Source organism: Stegostoma tigrinum, chromosome 20 (genome assembly GCF_030684315.1).
Source record: "Stegostoma tigrinum isolate sSteTig4 chromosome 20, sSteTig4.hap1, whole genome shotgun sequence".
Classification (NCBI taxonomy): domain Eukaryota; kingdom Metazoa; phylum Chordata; class Chondrichthyes; order Orectolobiformes; family Stegostomatidae; genus Stegostoma; species Stegostoma tigrinum.
This window is the reverse complement of record NC_081373.1, coordinates 11,340,276-11,365,490: the sequence shown is the minus strand read 5'-3', so window position 1 is coordinate 11,365,490 and position 25,215 is coordinate 11,340,276. Positions and strand designations below refer to the sequence as shown.

Genomic DNA, 25,215 nt, shown 5'->3' with positions numbered 1-25,215 from the left:
AACCCTCTCTGCCTTCTCCTTTCCAGAGGTAATACTCCAGCCTTTAAAATAATGTTTAAATCCATCTCTCTCACCACACCCCAAAACTTTACAGATACCTCCAGTTGACAAGAAAGATAGAACTTAATTTTCAGATTTGATATTTATCCCCACATAACATCCAAACAGATCAAAACGCACAAGTGAAGAGAACTTATATAAGTACAAATAGAAATGTATGACCAGAGATCTGAGGATGTGACCAATATTCATTTACATCTAACTCCCCTACTTTCCAAGTAACCTTTTGAAATCTATAACTCCCACGAGGTGGCAAAAAGATTACTGTCCAAGTAGTGTTTCTCCTTTGAACCTCAAACCATGAACATTAGCTGACACTAGTGATTATGCCAGATATATCATAAGGATTGAGTTTTTGAGTCCTTTAAGGTTCAGTGCTTCACTGCAGTTTTCTGAAACCCTTTTTTCATGCTCTGTGTGAATACTCCCAGTACCTGTTGCATTTCCTCATTGCTCGTGGTTAATCAACTTTTATTCCAAAAAATTAAATATTTTACTCTTGACCAGCAAAACTTGTCCGCCATCTGATGTGTGATGGAATATTCTTCAGTTGCCTCTAAGTGTGCACCTCCAGCAAAACTCCAAAAACGCCATACAGGACAGAATAACCCACTCGATTGGCACCATTTCAGCAAATATTCATTTACTCCTTCACTGATGCACATTATCAGGATCTTCAAGAAATTCAGAAAAACTACAGAAATTTGCTGAGGCTGCTTAGGCAACACTTCCCAAAGCAATGAACACTACCATCTAATAGGATAAAGACAGTAGATATGTAGGAGCACCACCACCTGCAAGTATCTGTCCAAACCACACACTGCCCTGATTTGGAAATGTATCACTTGGCCAAAATCCTGGAATTCCCTTGCATTGTGCATGTATCTACACCAAATGGACTGCAGCAGTTCAAGAAGACCATCACCACCACCTTCTGAAGGGCAGCTAGGAGTGGAGTGGACAATAAATGCTGGTCAAGTCAGCAACGCTCAAATGTCTGAACAAACAAAACAAAACTAATGTGATCAGAAATCCAGTGGCCAATGCTTGTTTCTATGTTCAGGTCATTTTGTTGAGTGAAGATTGTAAGAGAGATATATGCTAAAAGCAGCCTAATTCGAAATTGTAGCAATGAGTAGCTTTAAGGATTCTTAAACAGTCGTGACCTTGTGTAAACTTACCAGCTTACATTTCACCTTATGAGTCTGTTGGCATGAACTTGAGAAGATATGCAAGCTGATTGAGTTAGGAATGCTGTCTTTAATTTTGTACCTTTTCCCTCAAATGTCAGCTGTGAGATGTGTTGCAGGGATTTTCTTTCTCAAATTGTTGCAGGGTTTGGCAGTTGATACAGTAGAGAAAGTTCATGGGTTCCAAAGGTGAGCAGGTATCATTACTGTTCTAACTGTCTGCCATTAAGTCAATTGGGACACCCTCATCTCGGGGTCCAAGATGCTGCGTTCAAGTCTTCCTCTTGCACAAAATCGTAGCTGATCCTCCAGTGTTGCAGTGCATGAATTTTCAAACTTTTCACTGCATTCATTGCATCCTCTGTGTTGCAGAACACCCCAGAAGCAGATTATCTGGTCATTACCACGTTATTGTTTGTGGAAGCTTGCTGTGTGCAACATTGGTTGGCAGGCTTCATGCATTACAACTTCAAAAAAAAATGTAATTACCTGTAAAGCTCTGAGGCATGAAGTAATGTGCAAATGCATGTATTTTTCCCTGATAAAACCAGGACGAAGATGTGACGAACATTTTATAATAGTCCATGTGAGGAAAGAAGGAAAAGGAAACCAACATTTACAAAGCATTGTTCACATCCTTATGAAGTCTCAAAGCACTTAACAGCTGATTGTGTTGCTCGAGATTACAGAAGGGTAAAGTGTTGGAATGATGAGAAATGCAAAATTGTGTACTTAACTGGGACAAGGTTTTAATGAGGTTTGTAAGATTCTGCACTGGGAGTTTGTTCAATTTTGAGAGAAAATGAAGGCAACCATGCGAAATGTTCTGAAGTCCAATTTACGTCTCGAGTGGTTTGATCACTGGAGATTAGGGGGGGCCCAGATTCCTTTGTTTGGAAGAAGGTGCAAAGTGTTCACTGTTGGAAACAATAGCACTCTTCTCATGGGCTGAGTCCCAGAAGTAAGTCACAGCCAGAGCCCAAAACAGGAGCAAGCACGGGTTGGTCGGGGGGTCGAGTCCTGGAGGCAAGTCCAGGACAGAAGCCAACATGTGGAGGCAGCAAGGCTCATGTTCTAAAGCCTGGCGAGCATAGACTCAGTGAAAAAAGCATAATAACTTGAGTATTTTAAAGGTACTTTTTATTATCATTCTGGACTTTTAAATTCCGTATTCCATGCTAGACTTTTTTTCCCACTATTTCAACTCTGTAAGAAGACTTAAAACATCTGTATCCAGGTACCCTGTACCTAAGATGGTGCTAGGAGGTGCCATTACAAACTTTTCACTGCATTCATTCGAGTGCATGTGATATTCTAGTCTGCATACGAGCAATGTATAAAGGGCAAGTCTCCAAAATCTTAGGAAAGTGTTGAGAATATTAAGTTTTAAAGTTGTGTTTTAAATTGTCCATTTACTTCCAAGATAAATGATGTTAATCAGCATTCCTACCTGGGAAAAAAATGATTACACTGTCATGGAAATGGCTTTTTAGAGGAAAAAGGTTTTTACATCATCCCTGGAAATTCTCAGATGCAGAAAGTCTGCCTCGATCTAAGCAATGGAGAGTGGCCACAGGTAGCAGGATACTAGTGGTTCACCATGCAGGAATGCTGATGAGAGCTCGGACTCAGATTAAAGATGCCAAACTCGAGGAATTTAAACAAGAATGGAAGATTTGCCTAACTTCTAATTGGAGAAGAGGACTTGAAAGAAACTAGCCTTGAGCGAGAGTGTTCTGGGGGTTAAATCTTATTGGGTTGAGAAGGATAAAGTTTGGAAGTAAACCATTGGGAGCCAAGAATCATTTTGGGCTAGTTTAGGCAGAATTGAATGTCCATTTGAAGGACATTTTAATAGCTACCTAATGGTGAGTTTATTCAGTTATGTTAAAAGCTTGGGTCTATAGTTTAAAGTATAAGTTGCTTACAAAATACTGTTTGTTCAATCGTCCTTTTAGTCTGTTTGTTACAGTAAATATTCTAAAACATGAAGTCTTCAGTTGTATATTCAGCTATTAACTCGAAGTTAAAATGCCTCCTTAAAAGTTGCCAGTTTCTATGGTGGAATCATACCACAGTGTAGTTCAGCAATGTCAAAAGTCACATGACACCAGGTTATAGCCCAACAGATTTATTTGGAATCACAAGCTTTTGAAGCACTGCCTCTTTGTCAGGAGAAGTGAAGAGAGCACCTAGGCACAGACTTTATAATCAGAGAGATGAAAAGATCGTACAAATGGTGTGAGTGGATTGTTGACAGGTCAAATAATAGGCCTCTGCAGGTGATCAAAAGTGTCGGGTGGTGTGAGAAAAGTGTCAACACCACCTAACAATTGCCAAACAGGAATTTTCCTTCCCGGTCAAGGACATTCAGCCTCCAATCTTTGGGTAAGCATCCTCCAAGACAGCCTTTGGATACACAACAACACAATCGCAGAGCAGAGACTGATAGCCAAGTTCTGTACCCTTGGCCTAAACTGTGATCTTGGGTTCATGCTGCACTATGCATGACCCCCACACTGTTCTACAAAACCTTCCTTACTGTCCTGTTTTAACACCATCGCCTTGATAATTTATAATCTCTCTACCTTAATTAGTTTGTACAGTTTTGGATTACTTGTTACTTTGGTTGGATCCTTGGTATGCAGCTCTTATACCGGTCATGTTATTCCAGCTGTTTGATTTGTCTCCAGCACCACCTTATTTTTAATTTTGGTAATTCTCTCTCTGCTTCATTTAATTGGATTACAGGTCAATCCTTCACTTGTTATTCAGCTGTTGACACTTTACTCACTCCATCTGTCACTCTTTAATTACCTGCAGAGACCTATTATTTGGCCTGCTGACTCTCCACTCATACCATTTGTATGATCTTTTGATCTCGCTGGTTATAAACTCTGCGCCTGGGTGCTCTCTTCATTTCACCTGATGAAGGGGCAGTGCTATGAAAGTTTCTGATTACAAATAAACCTGTTGGGCTGTAACCTAGTGTTGTATGACTTCTGACCTTGTCCACCCCAGTCCAACACCGGCAACTCCACATCATCGATCAGTAAACACAGAGGAGGTGGATAGATGGAACTTGGTGAAATTTAAGAGGTGGGCAGCGGAGTTTTACATGATCTCAAGTCTGTTGAGGGATGAAATGGGAGATGACCCAGGCTAAGTTGCACCCTTTCCCTGTTTCCATTGGTATTGGCTGACATGTCACACACTTCGATCACCTTTACAATTGACAGCCACTTTTCCAGTCTCTGCACCGGTTTGTTGAAATACTGCTTTCTGATTGCACCAGTTGCTTTTCATTGACTGTGCTTCAGTTGGTCACACATTAGAACTGAAGCATTGGTCTTATCATGCATATGTCTGTATAGACGTGTTGGATAATGCCTGTATTTACAAGAGCTGGGAACATTTTTCATTTGTAAAGTAACAGTTTTGACAGTCAATACCACTTCAGCAGGTAGGAAAAACACAAGTGTTCATTAATCAAATCTGCCCAGCCGATGAGGTGAGAAGTCCGCTGGGCTGGAAAATGCCTAGAGTTGTGAAGCAGCCGTTGATGGAATATGATGAATTATACTGATTGACAGAAATACATTACTCTAAAATGAGTGCTTTCTTTTAAGAAAAACAAACTCCATTGGTCATTACTGGATAAAATCATGCTGAACTACACAGCATCTCGCTGGATTTTAGAAGGATTATTGCACCTGCAGATGATGATAAACAGACGTTGTAGGATAGTTGTCAAAAAATCTTTTTCTTTACTAAGTTTTTTTCTTTGTTCTTTTTGTAAGATATTCTGTAGCTTATATTTCCTTATACCTTCACCGCCAGAATAAAAAACACGTGGTTGTAGGTGTAGAGTGAGACAAGGAAATACTCTTGGACACACATTCCGGAACAGCTGGGGCTATCGTCTGGGAAGAGCGGTAGGCCAGGGTTGAATTGTTGCTGTGTGGGGGATGGTGGTCTAATCCTTTTTATTAGTATGATATTTAAAGGGTTTATTCAAAACCCTTTTCTCTGCTACTTTACTGTGGCCAGACTCTCTAACTTGCACAATTGGTGGCATTCCCAAGAAGACTGTTGATTCAAGATTCACCACCTAGACTTCACTTAATTTAAGATGATGCTTCAGTGCAGTACCACAGGAGAGCTTGACATCAGTGCTGTAGCCTTTCAGGAGAGGCGCTACTACCATCTGAAAAGACAGGTTAAAAATTGCCATTAATCGGCGCAGAGCACATGCCCAAGTGTCTCAACAAAATATTTGCCCTTCACCCAAAATAAGCAAGTGTGCAGAGTACTGAATTAGTTGCAATTCCCTTGAGCCTGCTGTGTCATTTGATAACATTGTATGATCTAACTGTGGCCTCAACTCCAGTTTCCTGCGTGCTCCCTGGGACCCCCTTGTTCAAGAATCTACCTACCTCTATCCCAAAATTATTCAGTGACGTAATCTCCACCACTCTATGCACAAGAGAATTTTCCTGTTCCCTGAGAGAAATAACTTCTTCTCATCTCTTTCCTAGAGACACCTGATTTTCCAGTTGCATCCCCTTGTTCTAGTCTCTTCCCAGAAAGAAAAACATCCTTTCAGCAGGAATCAGTCAAGTGATCTTTTTCTGAATTGCTTCAAGACCAAATAATTGGTCATTTATTTTTCTGATTGTGAGATCTTTCTGCGCAACAATTGGCTGTCAACGTTTATCTATCCTACAGCAGATGACTACCTTTCAAAAATAATGTGTTTATTGGGAAAAGTCTTGAGGGCTTGAAAGGCTCCACATAAATGTAAATTCTTTATTCCTTCATTCCTTAACATTTTGGTTTTCCGTGCAACAGTTGAAGGAATCAATATAAACAATAATACTTTTAGAATTTGAGAACCAGAGTAGTTTAAACACCAAGTTTTTTTTTAGTTTTATGCTGGAAGTCAAAAATAAAAACGTTGAAACCAGATCTTTTAGTCTCTGAAAAAGATATTGGTGAGGGTTTTTAATTTAATGTGAACCTGCCTCTTTCCCTAAAGACCCAACCCGCTATGAGTTTCCAGCTGTTCCTCTTCTTTTTAACTCATTTTGTTTTTTCCATTATCCACAGTTAATGATGAGTTTTTAACAGCTGAAGACAACTCTAAGCTTCTCTTGTGATTTCATATTGAAAAGATAGGGGTTAGTGCTTTGGAAGGTGAAGAAAATAGGCTGAAATCTTAGTTCAAACTTATCATTTAGGAAAGGAATAGCTTGCATTTCCAACGCAATGGTGACTGTGCTTTCAACTGCCCAGACCCTAAACTCTGGAATTCACTACCTCAAACTCTCTGCCCATCTTTTATTTTTAAGGTGCTCTTTAAAAGCTGCCTCATTTGGTGAAGCTTTAAGTTACCTGGTCTAATACCTTCTGATGTAACCCAGTGTCACATTTTTGTTTTCCAGCATTTCTGTGAAGCACCCTATTAAAGTTGCTATATGGAATGAGTTGTTTTGAATTGTTGAACACTCTTAGATCATGTGAAGCAGCATGTTTAACTTCACGTGAAATCAGAAGGCTTGATGTTTGTGGGGTTGACTTTTCAGAGGGATCTAGGTTGACAAAATGCTGTGGGGATTAACTTGATGGGATTGATTTCCCCCAAGTTCTGTAGAAGGACAGGAACGTGATGGACCAAATGACAACCTTTTGTTATGGTCCTGTACATGTTTCATTTTAACACTACTCCCTCATTTAGTTTGGAGCTTTACTTTTCAATTACAATGAATCTTATCAGAAGGTGAGCTTCTTACTAATATCCCATGAAAGTAATTATCAACTGTAAAAATGTTGAAGATCTTCACAGATTTTGGCTTTTTTAGCAAATTAACATTTCAACAATTATTTCGCTACCTACATGGAATTGCAGAGAATTATTTATTTTCCACAGTACTTGCCCTTTTTGTGTTCTGTCTCAGTTTTAATTACAGATTATGAGTCATGCCCTAGTGGATGGAATAGTAAGTAGTATTGCAAAGCATTGACAGTGCAGAAACAGATGATTAGCCTAACTGGTTCATGCCAATGTTTACACTCTTCACAGGATGTGTTCCATCTTTCTTTGTCTCACTTGATCGGTATCTTCTACTCTTTTCTCCCTCATATACTTCGCATGCATCTCCTTAACTGCATCTTTACTATTCACTTCAGTCACTTCATGTGTTAATGACTGAAACATTCACAGCATTCTCTGATCAAAGATATTTCTGTTGAATTTACTGCCGGTGATTAAGTTGTATTTATTGTCCCTTCTTCTAGGCTCTCCCACATGTGAAAATATCTTTGCTACACTTGACCTATCAAACTCCCTCATAGTTTTCGCATCTTCTTCTCGGCTGCTTCTCAACCTTCCCTTTTTTCCTAAAATAATTAGCTCCAACCCTTCAGCCTTTTCTGATAGTTAAACACAGCATGCCTCACTTTGGCTGTCGCACTCTGTACATTTGTACAAATCATTAGACTACACTGGAACAAGCAGTTGGAGTGTTCACTTCATATCCAGGCAATGTTTTTCTTTGCTCAGTCAGTTTTGTGGCCATGAAGGAATTCTTGCATGTGTGTTGTGGAAATTCTAGCCCTACCATCACCTGGCAAAAGCCAGTCAGAGTGAGAAATGGAAGGGCAGAAATGTATGCCACAAAAGAGACCATTCAGCCAGTTGTACCTGTGCTGACTGTATTAAAGAGCAGTTGTGCTTGGGCCCACACTAGCTTTTTGTCTCAAGTCCTTTATCCTCAAGTGCCTTTTCACATTATTTTTGAGATTGGTTTCAGACAACTCTTCAGGTAGAGTTCTGCAACTTATGACAGCTTCGAATGAAAACCATCTGCCTTCTCGATTTATTTTTCTCATAATTTTAATACTACCACCTCTAGCTATTAGCCCACAAAGGGGCATCTTTCTGCACCTTCACCAAAGCTTTTCATCTTGAAGATCTCTATTAAGTCACCTCTTAATTCTTCCTATTACAAAGTGAGCAGTCATATTTTTTGTACTGTCTTCATAATTGAACCTCTTTATTCCAAGCAGTTGTCTTAACACATTTTCTTTGCCACTGTGCCATTTTATTGATGAGTTGTTTTGGGCACTAGAGACGCCTGCTTCTAATGCGCAGAAGTGTGATGTTACTCACTTTGAAAGAATCAAAGAACAGTTTGTCGAGAAACTATTTACTGTGGATGCGTAGAAACACTTGTAAGAAAACTTGACGTTAAGTTAAACTTGCAAGTACAGAAAACTATTTGGAAGTGAAATAGTACGTTGGTTTTTTTACTGCAGTGAAATTATGCTTTATTGATACTACACCTAGAGAACCATGTATGGTGTGGTCTTCAGATTTCAGGAAGAATATATTTATCTTAGAGGGTGCAGAGTGACGATAGATTCCTGAGATGCATGGTTTGCTCTGTGAGGAGAAATTGAGTAGAAGCAGGCTACAGTTTGTGGTGTTTAGAAGAATTAAATTGCATTGAAACAGATTTTCAGAGGGCTTAATAAGATAGGTACTGACAGGCTGTTTACTCTGTCTAGAGACCCAGGGTTCCTAGTCTTAAGTTCTGGGCAAAACAATTTTGGACTGAAATGAGGAAATATTTCTTTACTCAGAAGGCTGTAAATCTTTGGGATCCTCTCACCCGGAGAGATGAGAGTACCTCATAATTGAGCATTGTCAAGGCAGAGATTGATTTAAAAATTGGACTCTTGAGCGATACAAAGAGAATGAAGATCAAGTGCGAAGCGAATTACAACTTAGAGATTAGCCATGGTATTATTGAAAGGTGGGGCAGATGTGTCATGGCCTACTGCTGATCCTTTACCTTGCAGTTTACGACTCAACCACTTTGCAAAAGCTATGTGTGCAGGCAAGAGGCTGCAGGTGGAGGAAGATGCTATACCTGGGAAGAATGGCCATCCTGTGGATGGGCTATTCTGTTACGTAGAACATAGAACAGGACAGGCTGTTCGGCCCACGATGTTGTGCTGACTTATTATCCTACTAAGATCAGTCTACCCTGCACACCCTACATTTTATTATCCCCCATGTTTCTATCCAAGAGTCTCTTAAAAGTGTCTAAATTATCTGACTCCACTATCACTGCTGGCAGCACATTCCACATGCCTCTATGTGAAGAACCTACCTCTGACAACTCCTTTATATCTTCCTCCAGTCACCTTAAAATTATGCCTCCTTGTAACAGTTATTTCTGCCCTGGGAAAAAGGTCTCTGACTATCCACTCTATCTATGCCTGTCATCATATTGTACACTTCAGTCAAGTCACCCCTTATCCTCTTTCGCTTCAATGAAAAAAGCCCTAGTTCCCTCAACCTTCCCTCATAAGACCTGCCCTCCAGTCTAGGCAGCATCCTGGTTTAAAAAAAACAAAGTTGCTGGCAAATCTCAGGAAGTCCAGCAGCATCTGTGATGGAGAAAACAGTTAACATTTTGGCCCCAGTGATCCTTCCTCAGAACTGATTGGAGCTGGGCAAAGGTTGGAATATATGCTGAAGATGGGCTGCGGAAAGGAGTAAGCGATTGGTGAAGATGGAACCCAGAGAGAGAGAGAGAAAACAGTTGGGCAGACTTAATGGTGGGTAAAGGTCAACCTGGGAGATTGAATAGCTGCGAATGGGAACCAGTAGTGGCTGATATGGATTGTTTGTGGTAGCGATCCATGTGATGAGAAGGCCTAATGGGGATTGAGGTAAGAACATGGGAGAAGGTGCTGAGGTCTGAAAGTTATTGAAATGTTTATTGACCCTATAAGGTTGCAGGGTTTCCACGCAGAAAATGAAATATTACTCTTCCAGCCTACCCTAAGCTTTATTGGAGCACGCTGTAGCAAGCCCACGACAGAGATGTTGGCCACTGAACATAGTGGTGTGTTGAAATGGCAGGCAATTGGAGCTCAGGGACTTTTTTCACAGACAAAACGTAGGTGTTCTGCAAAGTGGCTTTCCAGTCTATGGTTAGCCTCTCCAATGTACACGAAACCACGTTGTGAGCAGTGAGTACGGTAGACTAGATTGAGTGAAGTGCAGATAACTCACTACTTCACCTGAAAAGGTGAATCTGGGACCTTGGAAGAGAAGGGAGGAGGTAAATGAGCAGGTGTTACACCTTCTGCTGTTGCAGGGAATGTGTTGTGGGATGTGGGGAAGTGTTTAGAGTGGAGGAGCATCCCAAAGTGTCCCGGAGGGAATTGTTCCTGTGGAAAGCTGGCATGAGACAGGAGGGAAATATGTATCTGGTGTTGGCAGTCCACTGGCGGTGGTGAATACGGCAGCTTTGGATATGGATGCTGGTGGGATGGCAGGTGAGGACTAGGGGTCCCTATTACTGTTGTGGGAGGGGAGAGAGGGGGGTTGAGGGCCGAAATGCAATTTTTAACTCACCCTGCCTTTGGCTGGAATACTGTGTGAAAGACAAATAGATTCAATCCAGATCACATGAGAAGGATTCATTGGCACAGCCGTAGGTCACAGTAGAATACAAGTAGATGGGAGTCTAGCATGACTCAGCTGTCTGAAAAGTCAGATATATAGATGCTTACCAAGAAACACTGAGCCCTACAAGGGCCCTTAGATGACTTTCATTTGTAATGGAAGCTTTTGTGGTAAATATTACATAGTTCCCTTACAAAGTGCATAATCACACATTTGTATTCCCACTCAAGGCAAACACGATGTGCAAATTTTTTGGCTCCTATTGGCTTTGTTGACTTTGACCTATCATTTGCCTAAGAGTAGGAGCTGAGGGTTTACAGGTAGCTGCCAACTGGCGGAAATTTCTGTTCAGAACCTGATGCTGAGTAATTTGAGTCTCAATCTTCACAGAAGCAGTCCATCTGAAACAGCCCTCTGCTAATGGCTAAGTATCGTAAACCACCAACCTCAGTCTTCTAAAAACTGTCTTGCGTTTATATAGTGCCCTTTATGGCCTTTCATTCAGTTGTATATTTTTTGAAACAGGGATACCATTATAATATAGTTATGAGCAATGCCACAGATGATCAGTTAATGTATTATACAGGATATGTGGCCTGCCAATGAAAGACGGTAATTGACTTGAAAGCATGTGACAACTTAAACTGCCTGAGCTTTGATTTCCCAGCTTATTGACACCATTAAAGCCCCCAACTCGATATATGTCAACCATCTATTATCTTCCATCTAATCTATACCATATGCCTAACACAATGTATGTGTTGAGTGAGTTCACGATTCTCATTTCTCACATCTGCCTTTCTTTGTGGTCTTTTCAAGTCTGATTGACAGTCTGATGTCGGTTGGTGCTGAAGTGTGGGCATTTTAATGCATTTTCTCTTGGGAGCCTGACTGAGAGCGCTTTGCATTCAGTTCACTTAAGAGCTTTCCAACCTTCAAAAAAGACCTTAATTCCTTTCAATCTGGTGTAGATTTGAGACCAAATCCCAGGAGCACAAAGGAGAAAAGGCATTGCCTTACTCTTGTGGGATCGGGCTGTGTGCAAAATAGCTGTCTATTTCCTCAATGAAAGGAGGCATTGCACTTAATTAATATTCAACATGATAAAGCTCCAATGCAAGTCTTTCTCCCTTTTACCCAAACTTCACCAATGAGCACATGTCAACTTTATTACTAACATTGTGTTGTAAAGAGTAATTTCTGAGGTAAGACATTAAGTGGACCTGTGTGGCTGCAAAGTAGGTAATTGATGATAGATACTGCACAATAAGTGCATGTTGTAATCTTCTATATGACACATGGTGCTTCAGGGAGTACGGAGATGAACAACCTAGTTTGCAGCATCATGAGTAGTATCCTGAAATCTTGCTTCTCCTCTTAGGAAGTAGTTTCTCGCTTCTCTCTGGTTATTCGCTTCGCTCCAAAATTTAAATATACTAGATAGAATCTGTGTAGGTTACTTACGTTTGCTGAGCGACTGGAATTGGTAATTTTCTTGACGTGTCAGTATTGAACTGTAGGTTTGCGCCTAGTTAAAGCACATACATGGAGTCTCCTTTCTCCAACACCTGCATTTGAAAAGAGTTGACCAGTCTTAATCCAATTTAAAGTATTGGCAAAAATCTGCAGCTCTGATTGCAGATGACGTTGTTGACTTGCTTGTTGAGCTGGCTTGTTTTTGTTCAGATGTTTTGTCACCATGCTAAGTGACACCATCAGTGGGAGCCTCCAATGAAGTGATTTTATTCTACTCCTGCTCAGAATTTATACTGGCCTGTCCATTATGGTGAGTAATGTCATTTCTGGTTTTGATCTGTGTGGGTTTGTATATGAAGTTCACTTCTACATGTTTGTTGATTTGAAGTATGGGCGGAGAACCATACCTCTGATAACTCCCGTGCATGTCTATGTTTGGTTTGGGATGCTATGGTTACTTTGTTCCAGAACTAGGAATTGGATCCCATGTACAACCCTATACAGACCAAAACTGGAAATGATAGTACTCACCATAACGGATTAGACAGTATAAATTCCAAGCGGAGTAGAATGACACTGCTTCATCGGAAGCTCCACTGATGATGTCATCTAGCATGGTGACAAAACATCTGAACAAAAACAAGCCCAGCTCAGCGAGCAAGTCAACAGCCTCAGTCTTAATCCGCCTTCCAGTAAACATGTATCCAAACCAACGGTTTGTGAACACTGTCATTGCTCAATGTTTCACTGCTTTTAACACCCGCAATGTGGAAAGTGCTATATCAGTGCAGGTTATTCCTCCTTTCTTCCTTGACGCTGCTTTGGTTTGGATTCTTCTGATTTTTTTGTACAAGTAATCCAACAAATGTTTCATCCTAGTAAAAATGAAACGTGTGTCTAGGATCCACAATGAGTCCTTTCTTTATGGTTAAGTACCAGATGTACTTAGACACCATGACCCGGCCTAATGTAATGCCTGTGTATCCTGATTTTGGCCAAATATGTAAACAAACAAAAGCAGAAATTGCTGAAGAAATTAGCAGCACGTATGGGGAGAAATCAGCATTAAAGTTTTGAGACTGCTGACTCTTCATCAGAACTGTTAGCAGCTGTGACAAAATGGTATTTATGCTGTGGCCGGGAGATGGAGCTAAGAGAGAGGTGGGGGGGGAGGGAGAGGGAGGGAGATATGAAGGAAATCAGGTAAGCAAGAGATTATGGAAAGCAGGCCAGGACAGAAGAAAAGCTGAACAAGTTGTAATAAGAGCTAAGAGTAGGAAAGGATGGGTGAGCTATACTGAGTGGAACCCATATATATGATATTGGGTCTAGGAGTATGTGCGCATAGGCAACTGTGCTGAAAGCAACCCATATCATAACAAAAGGACCAGGAGCCGGGTGGGTAAACAACGTGGAAGGATGGAATCAGGCTATAAAGTTATTGAACTTGATGTTGAGACCTAGAGGCTGCAGGAACCCCAAGAGAAAATGAGGTGGTGTTCTTCGAGCTTGCTGGAATATTGCTGCAGACCTGCAACAGGAATATTGGTGAAGAAATGTAATAGCATGTTATAGTGACAGGCAGCTAGAAGCTTGGGTCATTTTTGCAGACAGAACATGGATATTCTATAAAGCAGTCACCCAGTCTGTGTTTCATCTCCCTAACGTAGAGGAGATGACTTTGTAAACAGCATATAAACTGTAGTCTAGAATGAATGAAGTACAGGTAAATTACTGCTTCACCTGGAAGGTAGTCTGGGGCCTTGAATGGTGAAGAGGGAGGAGGTAAATGGCCAGGTATTACACCTTCTGCGATTACATGGGAAGGTGCCTTGGGGATATGAGGGATTTCGGGAATGGAGAAGGAGTGGATCAGAGAGAATGGTCCCTGCGGACTGCTGACAAGGGAGGGGAGCGGAATACCGGTCTGATTGTGGTAACCGGTTGAAGGTGACGGAAATGGTTTGAAATACTTTGGATGCAGAGATTGGTGCAGTGGTAAGCAAGGAGCAAGGGACACTATCACTGTGAAGGGTGAGGTCCGAACTGTGAGAGATTGGTCCTACCTTGTTGAGGCTCCTGTTGACTATGGTAACGAGAAATACTCGGTCAAGTTTTAAAGTGGATGCTACTGAGATACCCCTGCGGAAAGTGGTCTCGTGAGAACAGAGAAACTGGGAGTCCTTACAGGAAGCAGTGTATGAGGAATTGAGGTAACTGGAAGTCGGTGGATTTGTGTATTGGTAGCCAGCCTATCCCCAGAAACGGAAACAGATGTTGAGGAAGGGAAGGGAGGAGTTGGAGATGGGCCAGGTGAAAGTGAGGACAGTGTGGAAATTGGAAGCAAAATTGATAAATGTTTCCAGTTTAGAATGAGAAGGTAAGGATGTCTTCAATAGCCTGGAGAAAGAATTGTGGGCAGAGACTTGAGTAGGATTGTATCAAGGAATGTTTCTCCAACAACTTCTGTTATGGTGCTGTGTTTTCTGTCCACAGATGCTGCCAAACACTGCTGAGTTTCTCTAGCAATTTCTGTTTTGTTTCAGATTTCCAGCAGTCTTTTGTTTTAATTTAGAGGTAAAGAAGCAAGCTTGACTCAGGCAACACTGGAAAAAGTGATATTTTTAGCAACAATATGACTAATACCTCATTGTGGTACATCAGTCTGCCAGTGCTTATTGCTCCCTCCTCGTTTCAGGGATTAACTAAGCTTAATGACTACTACTTTTTTAAAAAAAGAATTCTATGCCTTGCTACTTTCCTGTTTCAGTATTCAGTAAACTTCTTTATTAGTTGCTTTTCAGAACTTAATTAACAAAAGCTATGGATGCTGGAAATCTAAAATGCAAACAGAAAATGCTAAAACAGATCAAACAACATCTTTAAAAAGAGAAGTAATAATTCAGGTCTGTGATCTATCGTATCTTCTGACGTTTTCAATATCGCTCAGTAATTTTCAGGCATAAGATTCTTAGGTAGGTCTTAGGTTATAAGAGCTTAGGTAGGAGGAGAAGTAGGCCATATAGTCCTTCAAATTTGTTCCACCATTCAACAAAGCACGTAAGTGAAGTAAAGACAAAGTGCTGAAGAAACCCAGCAGGTCTGACATCATCTGTGGAAAGAAAACCTGAGTCAATGTTTGAAGTCTGAAATGACTCTTCTTCAGAATTATACTGGACTTGAATTGTTAATTCTGTTGTTTTTTTTCCCTGCTGAATTTGTTCACAACTCCCAGTTTTTGTTTTTAAGTTTCTTGCAGCTGCAGTATTTTGCTTTTAGTTGGGATCATAACTGAACTTCCACATGCACCCCACTTTCTCTCACCCTGTGCTCGAATCCATTGAACCCTTCAGTACCCAAAAATCCATTGACCTCAACCTTAAATATACTTAGTGACTGTGCAGTCTCAGCCCTGTCCTGTAGAGATTTCCAAAGGCTTATAACCCTGTGAATGAAGGAATTTCTCCTCCTCAATCTCAAATAAGCAATCTTTTATCCTGAGACTGTATCCAGTTTCAGACTCCCAGGTGATGAGAAATAGGCCCTCGGCAACTACAGTTGTTAAACTCTTAGAAAATCTTAATTTTGAATGTGATAGGTATTCTAAACTGCAGAGAATATAGATGTGTTTTACTCAACTCCTGCTCATAGAATTCCTGCCTTTTCTTCCTGGGAATCCTTCATCCATTTTCTGGTCATTTTATGTATTTGCCTGGGCATCTTGGCAATTAAAATCTTTTTCCTGGGATGTAGGGAGCTGGGCATTTAATGGGAACAATCAAAAGTACCAACTAAAATGTAGAAGAATAAGCATCCCTCAATCCTACTAAAATTAGATGAGTTGTATTCATTTCATCTACACAGTTGCTGCTTCTCTTGATGTTTCCATGCTCCTACAATCTTATCCTTAATTTTATTGCATGCAGTTGTGATAGTACCTTTCCCTCGGGGTTTTGGAGATCACCTTGGCTTGGCTGGCAGCATCGGTGATGAGTGACCCGTGCAGGACTTGGTAAACAATCTTAACTGACACTTAACGTCAGCTTTTGTGCTCCTGAGATGCTGCTTGGCCTGCTGTGTTCATCCAGCCTCACATTTTATTAACTGACACTTTGTCGTTTCGAGAAAATGTGCCTCTTTCAGCTGGTAGCAAAGCTAAATTCCCATTTGATTGCTCAGGCCAATGTGAAAGATCCAGTGGTACCATTCAACGAAGAGCAGGGGAAGTTTTGTGCCCTGGTGAATATTTTGTTCCTCAGTCAAAATCAAGAAAGAGTCTCTAGTCATTTTCTAACTGCTGCTTGTGGGACTTTGATATACACATATTTTGGTTGGTATTGCAACAGTGACTGCACTTCAAAATGATTGCGTTGACTATGAAAACACTGTCCTGAGGTCATTAAAGGTACTGTGTTCTACTTTGCAAACCAGCAAAGTAGATAATAATAGGTAGTAGGTAATAGTAAATAATTGCCTGTGAAGTACTTTGGGTTATCCTGGTTTTGTGGAAGATACTAAATAAATGGTGCCCAGATGAAACTGGACCCTTCTGGGTTAGATGTGATTGACACTGATTCCCACGCACTGCATATTTGTGTATGGGCTGCTTGGGACTTGATGGCAATACATTTTAGAAGTGTTTAGTGATGAAGGTATGTTCCTTGCTATATTAGATGTTCTGTGGAAGTACCGAGATTTCCATTTAATAGTAAGCAATGCAAAACACCCTCCTCATTGTTAATTGTGCTCTGTTAGCTCACACCGAATTCTGATATAAAAGGAGGAATAAAAAGTGAATCCACCTGCAGTTACAAATTTCGATTAGAGAAAGTCAGCAGCGCACCTCGTATACATTCAGCTCCAAGCATTGAAGGTGATCAAAAAGGAAATTGTAGGATTTGAGACAATGTAGAGTGAATCTGAAGTAAAAGCACATCTTGTATTGTTAAATGTTCAAATCTTGACTCCATGGGCACTGCCTACCCTGAAATTGGCAAAGATTTGTAGGGAAGTGGTATGCTGTGCGGGATTGTGGAACTGAGTAATGCATACTGCATCTGTTTAGATGTCTAATCTGCACCACCCAGGCACTCAGATCTATATCCATTACTTGTGTTTGTGTAGATAGGAGTAGGACAACCAAAATATACTCACATGAGTGCACATCATGGATTAAACTCTCTCAATCAGTTTGTTGGATGAATTGATCTGTTATTCAGTTTATCAGAACGAACACAAATGTGTCATTTGGCAGGTGTTCCTGCTTATATTTTTGTTGTTTCCAAGTAATTGGATCCTGGCAGTCAGCAATATTGCATTTGTCGACAATCTGAGCTCATACACTACTCCATTTGATATTGTGTGTGTGTGTGTGTGTGTGTGTGTGTGTGTGTACAAGCACACTCAAGTATCCATCTGGCAATGCTTAGTTACAGAATCTTAGATGACTTTTATGCATTGTTTCTAACATGTTTATTGAACTTTAGTTAAAAGGAAATTAAAGACTAAAGTGATTTGTTATTATTCACACTATTTCCCATTTATTTGAAAGAAAATAGCTGTTAATGCATTTTTTATATGAACTTCTTTTTTGCCCAAATCATAAAATCTCTACATTGCAGATAAAGGGCATTTGGCCCATTGAGTCTGCACTGACCCTCCGAAGAGCATCCTACCCATACCCAGCCCTCTACCCTATCCCTGTAGTCCCACATTTATCATGGCTAGTCCCCTTAACCTGCATATTTTTAGACTGTGGGAGGAAACTGGAGCACCCAGCGAAAACCCAGGCATACACAGGGATAGTTGATGACATTTTATATTGATGATTATTTCTTCAACTATTCGTGGAATATCAGTAACAAGAAATTACAGTCTCTTTTCTAGATTGCACTGGCTGTTGTCATCAACCAAGGACACTGCTGTGAACCTCAGTGCACCTGAAACAAAAATGGGGCGGGGGGGGCCAGGGGAGAGAGGTAGGGTAGCAATCAGCTAGGCTTTTAGTCATTGTCCATTGACTTCCTACGTGTGAATGTGCATACACGCCCAAGTGTATTCATAAGAATCAGATCAGGCTAAGCATTCATGTTCTTCACAGTGGATTAGCCTATCGGTGATCCCTACTTTCTCAGCTCTTATGTTGTGAAGGATTGCTTGATGGGGGGTAGGCGGTGAATTTTGACGCCAGTGCGAGTACGGAGGGAACCTTAGGCCGCGGAAACTGGGACCTCTGATGCCCGCAACCACTGTGGCCCCACCAGAGGGTTTTAAAACTGATGAGTTTGTGGATTTGTTTTTTTGTTTTTCTTTCATAAATGATTCTCACATGTATAGATTATGGCATGAAGGGATGCTGTGGCTCCGAAGATAAATGAATATTTATAGAAGGAGACGCCAAGAACTGATTTGGTTCACATGTGCAAGACACAAACAAATTCTTTGAATAATTAACACACATAGCTGGCAAGCATGCTGAAAGGATAGAGAGCCTGACTCAGCTTTTGATATGCTAAGTGATTATTTTTGTATTACAAATATACAATGCCTTGCAGGGTTGGCAAGGATATTACATCCATGTTGTGGAGACTGCTCTGGCTTTTTTTCTGCATTTAATACACTGTCAGGAAAATAAATACTTCTGTTTCTACAGAGAAGGCTGATCAAGTGGAAGTACTTGCACTTCAGTCATGCTTCTTGCATCAAAACAATTTTTTTAAAAATTCACACACTGTTCCTTGGCTCCTGAGAGATGCAACTATCATTATGTAGACAAACACTGCATCCCATTCCTGAACTAATAACATCCACACACAGCCATGAGCTGAGTGACCAGCTGCCATGTTGTTTCAGGTGCAATCAGTTGAGGAAGGAATGTTGGCCAAAATATCAGGCAAACTCACTGCCCTTTTTTTGTTGTACAAATGGATTTTTAATATCCGAATGGCACAGGATCTTGGTTTTCTACGTTACCTGAGAAAACCAGGATCTCCAAATCTGTAGCAATTCCTGTGCGTTTTCTCGCTGAAATCTTTAGCCTTGGCCAGCTTCCGAATTCAAAGGCAAAGGATTATGTACCTAAGCTGGTGCCGTAAGTGGCAACTTGTAAACTTTTTGTTGTACCCATGTGAAACATGACCATTAAACCTACTACCTAGCTATCATTTGGGTCAAGATTACTTGGGATTGGAGAAGACTTCAGTGGGTTGGAGAAGAATTGCATTCACTACAAGTTTCCTGGGAGATATGAATCAGCAAGAATATAAGGCAGTGGGATTTTTTCCAATGATGTCCATACTTTGAGCACAAGGGGAAAGGATGGCAGTAATCAAATAATGATTTTAATGATGTTTATAGCCAACACAAGTAGCTAACACTATATCTAGCTCTACCCCTGGATGGGGCTAATTTTTAAAACTTCTGAATTTCTTTTTTGGAGGGAAAAGGAACACTTATATTACTTGAATGCCTTTTCTTTCTCACTGACATGCATTGACTCCCAATCCTATCAGTTTTAAAGTTCTCATCCTTGTTTTCAAATCTCTGACCGTTGGTCCCACAGTAGGGTTTATATAGCTTTATCTTCACAGGTGGCAGGATATATTGAGAAGGTGATTAGCAAAGCATACGGGATCTTGACATTTAGAGATATGAGTTCAAAGCAGGGAAGTAATACTGAACTTTTATCAAGTACAGGAAGAATGTAAAGATTTTTGAGAGGGTGTAGAAGAGATTGTTTGGAATGGTTCTAGCGATTTTAGGACAAAGTTGGGTTGGTGAAGCTGGGGTGGTTGTTGTCATAAAGGAAAAGGAAGGGTGGTAGATTTGACTTTGATTGTGACAGGTTTGGGTAAGGTAAACAAGGAAAACTGCTCCTTGGACTAAGGGACACAGGCTAAAGGCTTTGGACATGAACCGCTGGAGGGATGTGGGAAAGAACTTTATTCTTAAATTAGTTTGTGTTAGTGCTCTGGAACTCACCACCCATGAGACTGATGGAAGCAGAGATGACCAATAGTTTGTGAAGGAAATTGGTTGGACAATTGAAGGAAATAAACATGCAGGCTTCTGAGGATAGTGCCATGGAATGGAATTGAATGAATGCTCCAGGGAAGGCCAGCGTAGACTGGAAAGGCTAAAGAGCGTCTTATGCTATAAGACGCTTCATAACTCTGTCACCTCGACCCTCCTGGACCCTTATCTTTATAATCTCTGACTGTCATTGCAGTTTTTACATTTTACCAATTCTGGCCTGTATTCACCCCTCATTTCCTTTACTTCCTCACTAAAATTTGTACTTCCCGCTGTCTGACCTGTTGCATTTCCTCCCTAACCTTCTCCAATTCTCTCTTCTCCTCAAAAATACTCCTGAAAACCTATTGCGTTTCTGTGAGGTGCCTTGGAATGTCTTTACTAGATTAAAGATGCATACATAATTGCCAGTTGCTGTTTTACTGCCATGTGTTTTAGCCATAGGTTTTTTTTCTCACTTTAATTCCACCCCCAGTCACCCCTGTAATCATTGTATACTGATGTCAAACGTGTGTGGTGAATTATATACTTTGCCTATGTTCTGAAGCTGATCAAAGTTTTTACATACAAGCTGTTTGAGTTTAATCCAACCCAGGAAATGTTCACGCGAGTGGAGTTGATAAGGAAAATGCTGGGAAAAGTTCAAAAGGTACAGTTAAATAAACTAAAGTTACACTACATTTAGTAGCAATTGTAAAAATGTTAAAAGGCTGTGGGTGTCTGCATGTTCTCAGAAATCCACTGTCCTGGCTTCTGGAAGATCATGTTAGGAATACCACAAAAAAAGCAATGCTTTTGTACAGAATTTCTTTTAAACAGAAGTGAATGTTGGCAGGAAATAATCGTGAATGAATATTATCTTTGAGTCAGAAGGTTGTAGGGAGTCAGAATTATTACCGATGAAAGTTGGGCTGCAGCCATGCCAATTATCAAGCATCTACTCTAATCCCATTTTCAAACACTTGGCCTGTAGCCTTGTATGGAATGTCACGTCAGGCGCTCATTTAAATACTACTGAAAAGTCTTGAGCATTCCCACTTCTGCCACCTTTTTAAGGCAGTGAGTTCCAGATACCTATCTACCCTCTGGGTGGAAAAAAAAAGGCTCCGTTTTTCCCTCTACAGATGCTGTCGGACCCTTTGAGTTTCTTTAGCACTTACCGTTTTTGTTGGAAATGTTGCGTTTGATTCCCTTATCCAAGTGATTTATATCATGACTAGCTGGGGCCCAAGAACTTATCCTTGAGGTACCCTTCTACTAATTTCTGCCGTTCAGGAAAATGTCCTATTTATTCACTGTCTCTCTTTTCTGTCCATCAACTCATTCTTGATTCATACCAGTATATTCCCCCTGTTCCATGTGCTTTAACATGGGCCATTAAGCTCTCATGAGGGACTTATCAAATCCAAATATATCACATCCACTAGGTCCACCTTATCTATCCTGTTAGTTACATCCTCCAAAAACTCCATTAAATTTTATAACTGTTCTTTGCCTTTCATGAACCCAGGCTAGCTTTGTCCAGTCCTATTTTGATGGTTTTCAAAATATTCTAAATTATTGATCCGTCTAATAAGATGAGAAGTGTCCCCCTACCTGTCCCTGTCTATAACCCTCATAATGTTATACGCTTCAATCAGGCCTCCCCCACCATCCTACTCTGTTGTAAAGAAGACAACTCTAACCTGTCCGGTTTCTCGTAATAGCTGAATCTCTCCAGTCCAGGCAACATCCTGGTGAATCTCCTATACCCTCCGTGGTGCAGTTACATCCTTCCTGTAGTGTGAGACACGTACTTCAGCTGTGTTCTAACTAGCATTTCATACTGTTCCATTGTAACCTTCTTTCTGTTGTAATCAATGCCTTAAATATAAAAGGCAAGTATTCCATATGCTGCTTTAACTACCTGTACTAGTTGTATTCAAGGACTTATGGATGTATACTTCAAGGTCCCTATGATCCTCTGTACTTCCTAGGATGCTACCATTCAACATGTACACCCTTATATTCATTGACTTCCCAAAATGCTTTCCCAGACACTTTTCAGAACTGAATTTTTCATTTGTCACTATTCAGCCCATCTGACCAGCTCGTCTACGTTGTTCTCTAGTCTAAGACTTTCCTCTTTGCTATTTAGCACACTACCAATTTTTGTGTCATCTATGAACTTACTGAACATACCTCCTACATCCAAGTATACTTTAAAAATTTACACTAAAAACAGTGAGGAATCCAACACCAAACTTTGTGGTATGCCATTTTACACCGGCGTCAGGTCACACAAACATTTTTGACCATTACTCTTTGCTTCTTACCACGAAGCCAATTTTGGATCAAATTTGCCAAATTACCCAGGATCCCATGGCACTTAGATTCTTAACCAGTCTGCCATACAAGACCTTGTCAAAAGCCTTACTGAAGTCCATATAAACGACATCAACTGCACTGACATAAGATATGGGTTTCTGTCCTAGTTTAGAAAACTCAGTGCACTGTCGAAAGTACCACTCAAACTGAACAGGGGTCCTAGGAATAAGGAATATCACTAAAACAAATGTTTTGGTGATTTAACATATTGCTGTTTGAATTTGCTCTTTGAGTATTGACTGCTGCATTTTTCTTCATTTCAACAGTCAATGCTTTACCTATAAAGTGCTTTATGATGTTGTGTGATCATATATATGCAAGTGGTTCTTTCTTTCTACAATATCCCAGTGAGTAGAGGGAGCATGAGGAAAATTTTGGAGACACTATCTTTGTGGCCCGCAAAAGAATCTTGTGTTCCCAGCTCTTGTTGTAATGGCCTCAGATGTATGGAATGTTGGATTTATTTGGCAAGTAGCATTTGTCGAGGTCTTGTGTGAGCTCAGAGCCAACAGTTGTGCATCTTACTTCATTCCCTTCCAAGGCTGTTACTTTGCAGAATTCTTCCAGATTAAGACACAGAAAATCCCAAAAGAGATTTTGATGGAAGTAATAAAACAATAAGGCATCCTCAGCATGCAATTCGCACCCAGGGCATCAAACCTTGAATAATCCCAACAAAAGCCAGAAAAAAGTTTGGTTCTTTTGTATTGATTCTTATCTCTAAGTGACAAGAAAGCACTGCCATCATCACAATTACAAGACAGCACAGCCGTGGTATTAAAATGCATCAAAGTAATTCACACACTGTAGAATAGATATGTCACCGATAGCAGCAGTCATTTGCCTTCCACTCAGTGAATTACTTCGGAAAGCAAATGACTGCTGCTGTAGGTGACATACCTATTCTACACTTGTTATGCCCTTTAGTAGTCACAACAGGGACCAACCTGCTGTTGGTGAAGGTGTAATGTCAGGCAGGATGCAGGAGAGAGAACTCCCTGATGCTTTTCAAGTAATTTTGTGAGACGACTGTAAACTAGTGGAGCATTACACATGAAAACAATTCTGTTTTGCAGCCATATTCATATATCAATGGGTTATTTAGAGCAAGGATCAGGACTGTGTAGAAAATATCATAAATGGAAAAAGAGTTCATTGATATTGCAGCTTATCTCCAACACTGACTGTCTTGGTAACAAACTTGTACCCACCACTTCTTCAACTGACCACATCATGCTTTTTAACATGTCTAACCCCTGGTTTGAAAGTGTTAGAATTTATAATTTCAGCAAATTTAAACCTCCAAATTGACAGCAGGCAGTCAGTATCTGGGAAGGGAAAGGACTTGTCTGTAGTCCTTTGTTGTAATTTCTACCTCTGGGTAATTCACGCACCATTTCAACGTTTTACTGATCCCTTAGTGATTGCATGTGATTCTTGCATTTCTGCTAGGATGAGATGAGCAACTTTCCTAAAAGGATGCCATTCACACCCAAAGTCCTTTTAAAAACAAAAGCTGAGTTCTACTCCCCTGTTCTTGCCCCATAGGCTTATAGATATTTTTCCTTTTAGGGTATATATCCAGTTGCCTTTTGCAAGTCATTGGTAGGTCGCTTTTTCAAACAGTATATTCTAAGGTGCAGGTTCTAATTTCTGATTTGTTTCTTTTGTCAATCATCTTAAATCTCGAACAATAACAGAAGTTGCTGGAAAAGCTCCCCTCAGAAGAAGGGTGACCGCACCCGAACCATTAACCCTGCTTTCTCTTTACAGATGCTGCCAGACCTGCTGAGTTTTTTCCAGCAATTTCAGGTTTTGTTTCTGATTTACAACATCTGCAGTCTTTTTGGCTTTTAGTCTTAAATCTGTGTCTGTTAACTTTCATCCCTGCCGGTGCAAAGAGTTTCTCCTTGTTTACCAAAATTTTGACCACCTCTATTAAATATTCCCTGATTCCTTAATATTCTAAGGATAACAATTCCAATAGCTCAGCAGATAATCCATCTCTGCATGATTTCCTCAGGATAGTGTTCTAGACCCAAACAGCTTCAGCAGCTTCACCAATGACCTTCCTTCCATCCAACGTCAGGATGTTTACTGTTGATTATGCAATGTTCAGCACCATTCGTAACACCTCAAATACTGAAGCAGCCCATGTCCGTGTGTAGCAACATCTAGACAACTTCCAGACTTGTACTGATAAGTGACAAGTAATATTCATGTCACATGAATGTCTGGCAATGACCATTTCGACAAGGGCGAAGCTAACCAAGGTCCTTTGATATTCAATGGCATTACTGTTGCTGAATCCCCCACTATCAACATCCTGAGGTTTACATTGACCAGAAACAGAGCTGGACCACCTGTTTCGATATTGTGGCTACAAGGGTGGTCATAGATTAAAGATTCTGCCGAAAGTAACTCAACTCCTGACTCGCCAAAGCTACCATCCACAAGACACAAGTAAGGAATTTGACGGAATACACCCCTGATGCCTGGATAATTGCAGCTCCAACGATAGTGAAGAGACTTGACATCATCCCAGGCAAAGCAGCCTGCTTGATTGGCACCACATTCACCACCTTCAAATTCATTCCATCACCGCTG

At 40.6% G+C, this 25,215-nt stretch overlaps 1 protein-coding gene across 2 annotated transcripts in view; it reads left to right on the top strand.

The window, feature by feature from the left end:
- Positions 1–25,215, top strand: part of zfyve27 (zinc finger, FYVE domain containing 27) — a 175,839-nt gene that overhangs the window by 128,815 nt on the left and 21,809 nt on the right. The gene's annotated exons all lie outside the window — the stretch shown is intronic.